This window comes from Dermacentor albipictus, unplaced genomic scaffold (genome assembly GCF_038994185.2).
Source record: "Dermacentor albipictus isolate Rhodes 1998 colony unplaced genomic scaffold, USDA_Dalb.pri_finalv2 scaffold_224, whole genome shotgun sequence".
Classification (NCBI taxonomy): domain Eukaryota; kingdom Metazoa; phylum Arthropoda; class Arachnida; order Ixodida; family Ixodidae; genus Dermacentor; species Dermacentor albipictus.
The window spans coordinates 38,086-44,085 of record NW_027225778.1 but is presented as its reverse complement, the minus strand read 5'-3'; the positions used below and the strand labels follow the sequence as shown (position 1 = coordinate 44,085).

At 43.6% G+C, this 6,000-nt stretch overlaps 1 long non-coding RNA gene across 3 annotated transcripts in view; it reads right to left on the bottom strand.

Annotated features, from left to right (window-relative positions):
• Positions 1-4,141: 4,141 nt before the first annotated feature.
• LOC139053805 (uncharacterized) overlaps positions 4,142-6,000 on the bottom strand; it is a 37,173-nt gene continuing 35,314 nt past the window's right edge. For all 3 annotated transcript variants that reach the window (XR_011510793.1, XR_011510795.1, XR_011510794.1), the window contains 2 exons: positions 5,702-5,777; positions 4,142-4,786 (listed from right to left, as the gene is read on the bottom strand). This is a non-coding gene — a long non-coding RNA (uncharacterized lncRNA). The remainder of the gene's footprint in view (positions 4,787-5,701; positions 5,778-6,000) is intronic.

Here is a 6,000-nt window from a genome sequence, read left to right as displayed (position 1 = left end):
TGTTAATCCATGGTTTCCTGAATTGCTGTGCCTTTTGTAGTATTCATCAAATTGAACCTGCTTTTCGCCTTACGTTCACGTAAAGACGCTTGTTCGAGATATGCGAGTTGAGCATGACCGAACCACCAGAAAGCGTTACTGCGAGACCGGTGAGGTGCTCGAAGCTGGGTGTGGCACAACGATTATTCTTTGTTTCGACGTTCCAAGCTACCTTGTAATCTCCAGCTCCACCATTCACCTAAGCGCGAAGAAAAAAAATTACTACGGATCTCCGCAGCCGACCACACTGGAATCTCACCTGCGTGTCACTGGAGCAATGTACATTGCAGAGTCGAACGCGCTAACCACTAAGTAATCGCGGAACATTGATGCTGGGTAATTAGTTCGAGGCTTCACGCTAAAGGCTGATGCTCAAAGGAGTGCAATATATTCATGCATTTAGAAGGCGAGAAGAAGCAGCATTGCAGTGCGCGAGGTTTACAGTACGTGGGCATTGGAAAACAATGTGTTCTTGAGAAGATGGCGGTGTTCTTTTCGCGATGTTCCTCGTTCTCATGGTCGTGAAAATAGCGTCGGTGGCACGAAAGAGACGCTACATGACAATAATGATAAAAGCTTCAAACAGGGCACGTAACCACAAGAGGAGATCCACTGAAATTTAAAGTTATTTGTGGAAGACAACCTGAATATGCATCGCTAACGTCAATGCTCAGCAGCGACGTCTAAGCGTCAAAGGTCGCACGCATATCTCGTGGAGCCGCACTCCGTTATTTCGCTCCTCGCCTCAGTTGTAGTGAAAGATGTTGGCTCCAAACTCTGCTTGAAAGTCTCAAGCGGGAACTTCGAAACGAGTCACCGGGCCTTAAAACCATAAAGCGTTTTAATAGCGCAACGATTCCTTCACCGGCGTCCTACATGGTCATACAAAAGCCGAATTAATGAAACGCTGGCAGGAGACTTCCAAGTCGCAAGTCATTTCGAAAGCTACGCTGGGGTGACTAGATGTGTCACTGAGACTTTGTGTTAAAGAACGAAGGAAATACTGTGTCCCTTTTACACAAAGCAAAATTAAAAAAAAGAACGATTCACCATGTTTACCTCAAACATATTTAAAACTAATGCGTTGAATGGTCGCGAACAAGTGGAAAGGAATGGTCGCGAACAAAGGAAACTGCAAATATACAGTTCTAGAAAGTTCTTGAAATAGTTTACTAAATAAACGTAGGCAACTTCGACAAGGGGAGTCTGAGAATGCTAAGGACTCTGTGTAAAGGTAGTTCGAATTTAATAACATGTTCAGCGTCACGTAACAGGAGATCTTAGGTCAGTAGGCATGTGGCTAATAAACCTTCGCCCGCTACCTAATGACATCAAGGCTGCCAGATTCGAGACCCTCACCACCGGGCAAAAATAAAGGGGGATGTTACAGATACGTTTAGCAGGAGGGGTGCTGGCTAACACTCCTACAGCCTTATTTATATATCTAGTAAATATGGATACCCAAGTTAGTGGCCGGATTGATGACCTTGGCTGTAGCACAACTGGTAGTCCAACGCACGAGTGATGCTGAAGTTGTGGGTCCAGCTCCCAACGGCGACAAGTTACCGACTCGTCCGCTATCATTTCCATTTTTTTTTTACTATTTTCCACATTTCAACTACAGATAAATTCACCTATGCTTTCCTTGGATTCATTGCATGTTTTCTATACACACATATATATATATATATATATATATATATATATATATATATATATATATATATATATATATATATATATATATATATATATATATATACGCACACAGACCAGGCAGGAGCAGTAAGTTATCGTTGGGGACACGATTTATGCCAAGTAGGTTTTTAGTAACCGGTGAATGCTTCAAAATACGTAGCAGTGGAGCGAGCGGGCTTGCTTCGGCTTAGTGCTTAATAACACAAGCAATCTATCGTGTCGGCAGATGCCAAGCCTCACGGCCCATTGCATTGCAGAGGAGGCATGTGTTACGCACTGCGGCCATCACGATGTCGCAGCACGCTCGTCAATCACGTCGGACACTTCCGTCAACTGCACACGTGCGAAAATTTTGTGAAGGAATATATTGCGTACTTTGGTAGAGTGAAGAAATCGGGAATTTGCAAGCTACACTTGGAATCAGCTCGCACAGCGGTGATTCGAGATTTCTGTGAGAGGCCTTCGTCCTGCAGATGACGTAAAAATAGACTGCTGCTGCTGCTGCTGCTGCTGCTGCTGCTGATGATGATGATGATGATGATGATGATGATGATGAAGGTGATGTTTCTGCACTTACAACGGCGTTCGCCTGCAATGTTTGTTTGCTCTATGTGAAATCCTGTGGTTGCCCTGGATGGCGCTCGACGTTAAAATGCTCATAATCACGTTGCGTAGACTTCATATCGGCTATCTACGAGATTATTTCTGGGGTGAAGCAAGCGATGCTGTGATCGAGACGGCACGTCATGTTTTTATAGTATGTGCACGGTTATACCTCCAATTTTCTTATCGATTCGCACGCGCTATCCACTTCAGTTCCGTTTTCGCGTAGACTATAGAAATGCTTGGAGCGTTTGACTTTCGCAGGCTTACATTTATTTAGCTTTGTACCAACCATGGCTCATCTCTGTACACGCAGGAAGTGGCCAGGAAGAATGCATCCGCCGTCTTGGACGCTGCAGACTTCGTGCTGGGCGAACAAAATGGCGTCGAGGGTGCCCGCGCCATCGAGCTGATGCGTGACCACCCGCGTCTCCTCGAAAGGGTGATGGAAGGTGCTGACGTCACTAAGACCGAAGCCAAGAAGAGGATCCGCAGCGCCCTGCTTCGCGTCCGCAGGAGCAGCATTGACGAATTTATGACAATGACTGGCGTCGTCAAGGAGGTGGTGCAGTGCCTCAGTCATCCCGGTGCCAGGAGGCGTCAGCTCGCCGACATTGGCCACGACTGCTGGCTCCACATTCGAAGTTTCCTGAAGATAGCGGACGTCGTGTCATGTTGAGCCAGTCAAGGTCGGTGAAAACAATCTAGAGGCTTTATTTTTCGCCGTTTTCATAGGGTCGGGGCTTGCAGCAATACCTCGTTTAACAACGCATGACGAGAGCGAATGTGGCTGTCTATAAACAAAAAATGAAAATAACACAAATATGTCGAAGATTTCTGAAAAGGAATTCGACAAAAACTTGCGATGAATTTGTTGAGTTTGTCACATTCCTGCTGCGGTCGGCATTAGCCTTTTCATGACTTAATCGTAAAGCTCAGATTGATTTTTCTATGCGCCACATATTTGGTTTGATAGTATAAAACGCCCAAGCTCAGAAGGCGCATAATTAGTAAATATTCATTGTCGTTTTGGATAGTGTTACATTCACATGGGGTATTCACCATTTTTCATAAACAATAATCTTGTGATCACATCACAGACAAACCAATTGGTTCCAGATGGTCGGATTTCTTTTTCGTTGACAGCTGTACAGGCGAGTGAGTTTATTCAAAGGTGAACATACCATGTCACTTAGGCAGGCCTTGTTAGCTCAATCAGTGAGAACAAAATGGTAGTAGGAGGAATAGAATGAAAGGGAAAAAATAATAATAAACGAGCTTGACAGTTGAGATACCGTGTAGCATTTACCAATTGCTTCTTTTTTTGTGGCCGTGTATATATACCGAAATCTGACATGCCATTTCATCTAGTCATCTTTCGCATTAACCGAATGTATTCGGCATTTACCATATAAAGAATGCCAACATCGCTAAACGAACCTAGAACATGTTTTATACTAGCTGGTCTACGGACTACATTTGGTTTCATTTCTCGGGGCCGCGACACAGGGCCGCGCAGTAAGTAACTGTGTAGGACACAATTGAGAATTTCACTCGAGTTAATTAAATGACTTTTCATAAATTAACTTGCTAATGGCCATCATTTCCTCACGGTTTTATTTTCAAGGCCCACAAATTAAGATGTTACACAAGTAAAAATATGATTTTGAAAAGAGTTAGGTGGCGGTTGGTCATACTTTCTTCTTGCTCTATGTATATAGTACTTAAAAAGAGAGACCCGAAATCATAATGCCCAAACTTCAACTACTGTCAGTACTGTCATGACACAGCGACACAAACGGAACATATAAACTGCGATTTATTGAAAGATTAGACTTCTGCAATATATACTTCATTCGTAACTAAAACAGAGTTTTATAAGGTAGAAAGTGATGGAATATCACGACCTCTTATTTTGAATGAGTTGGCATGCACGTAGCTTTTATTTTCTACACAACCTTCAGTTTGAGACGGAGACGAGGAAGAGTATCACTTCGTCGTTGTGTTGTTAATGCTAATCAATAAATTTTACCAATATCTGCTTCATTCTGCAGTCTTCGGCAGCAGAGCTTGGCAGCCCGAGGGAAGAAGAAACCAAGGTGGCTCCTCCTGCCGACGTCGAAGTGCGGCTGTAGAGAGGGGCTGCTACGTTTCATCTAGTAGGGCTCGGTTGTTCACAACTTGACTTTTCCCACTCGTTACATCGCCGACCCAGGAAGGTGCTAGGAAGCCATTGAACACCATTTGCCATCGCCGATGTGGAAGTGTTTCAGCGTCAATTGAATGTGCTTTGAGGTGGTGGCGTTGAAGCAGTGGAGGAGGCGTCCGCTCGTTTCCGTTGTATTACTTCACGTGACATGAATGGCGATTGGAGTTTGCTTGACACGTGCCAGTTTTGCAACCATAGTGGCGTGCCCATCTTTCTTTGTTGACCATGATTTCAGTCCTGAAACAAAGCTTAGGTGTATATCTTTCTCACCCGATACTACATTTAGCTGTTTTAATTTGCATTGTGCAGTTCGGAGCGAGTGATTTAAAGCACTTATTAGGCGCTAGTGTTCTGCAAAGTAATGGCCATGGTTTTATTGAGGTAATTAGTAACATGCAATAAAGCGGACATGCGTCTTCCGGCGTGTCTAAGACCCTGTGTTTGAGTGCCGAGACCATTCTTGTACTCTTGTATCACTGTGTCCGTAAAGTGTCAATTGTCAGTGTTGTACTGTGCATTGTAATCGTCATGCCTGACGAAAGTACGAAATAATCCATGCATGTTTCTGGAGTGGAGCCCGAGCTAGCATTTAGATCTGGAATCAGTTCGCTACAAGCGTAGAATGTGAGAGACAAGAGACAAAAACTTGAACGTATTTGAATTGAACGTGACGGAGTTTCGTTTATTTCCCTCAACGGATTCATCTTTCCTTTTAAAGCATTGTACTTAAGTTACTTTTCACACAGAGGAAAAGTCTAGTATACAGTACCACGCGCTCTACATAAACGGTCAGGTATAGTTATATTATCGCACTTATTATCTCGGTATTTAATGCTACATCGACAGTCAGAAGGCGTTTCGTTCTTGAACTAGACGTACCAGAGTATGTATAGTTCTCATCTCAAACCAAGCGTTGATACTGCAGAGGTGAAACTCAATGGACACAATTAGCTTCCCAGACCAAAAACACTAGTGATGTTAGGATTAGCCAAGCATATCGATTGCCTAACTCTATTACGATGAGATACTGACACAGTAGATGTGGACGGCATATAGATGGGGGGCGGAGGGCAGTGAAAAACTAGGCGCAGTGACAATTTCTAGTAATTTTACCACCATAAAGTGAGTTTCATTCACGCAGGAACCACTCACCTTGTGTTAGCAGCAGAATGTCAAAGCCACAGTGGCACGTCAACAAACTGGTCGACTGATTTGTGTTTTTTGTTGCCTGTAAATAAAAATTGCAATAAACGGGCATGCCATGGCAAAAAGACTGTTTGTGGCCATTTAATAAATAAAGTGCATGCTGTGTATACAAGAAATGCAGAAATTTAACACTCCCAGGGTTAGTATAGTAGAAAAGTACCGACACCCCAGATGGTGGATGGCAAAACGGCGCCGCGGTATCTCAAATGGTAAGAATATCACTTGATCCACTTTCATCTCCATTA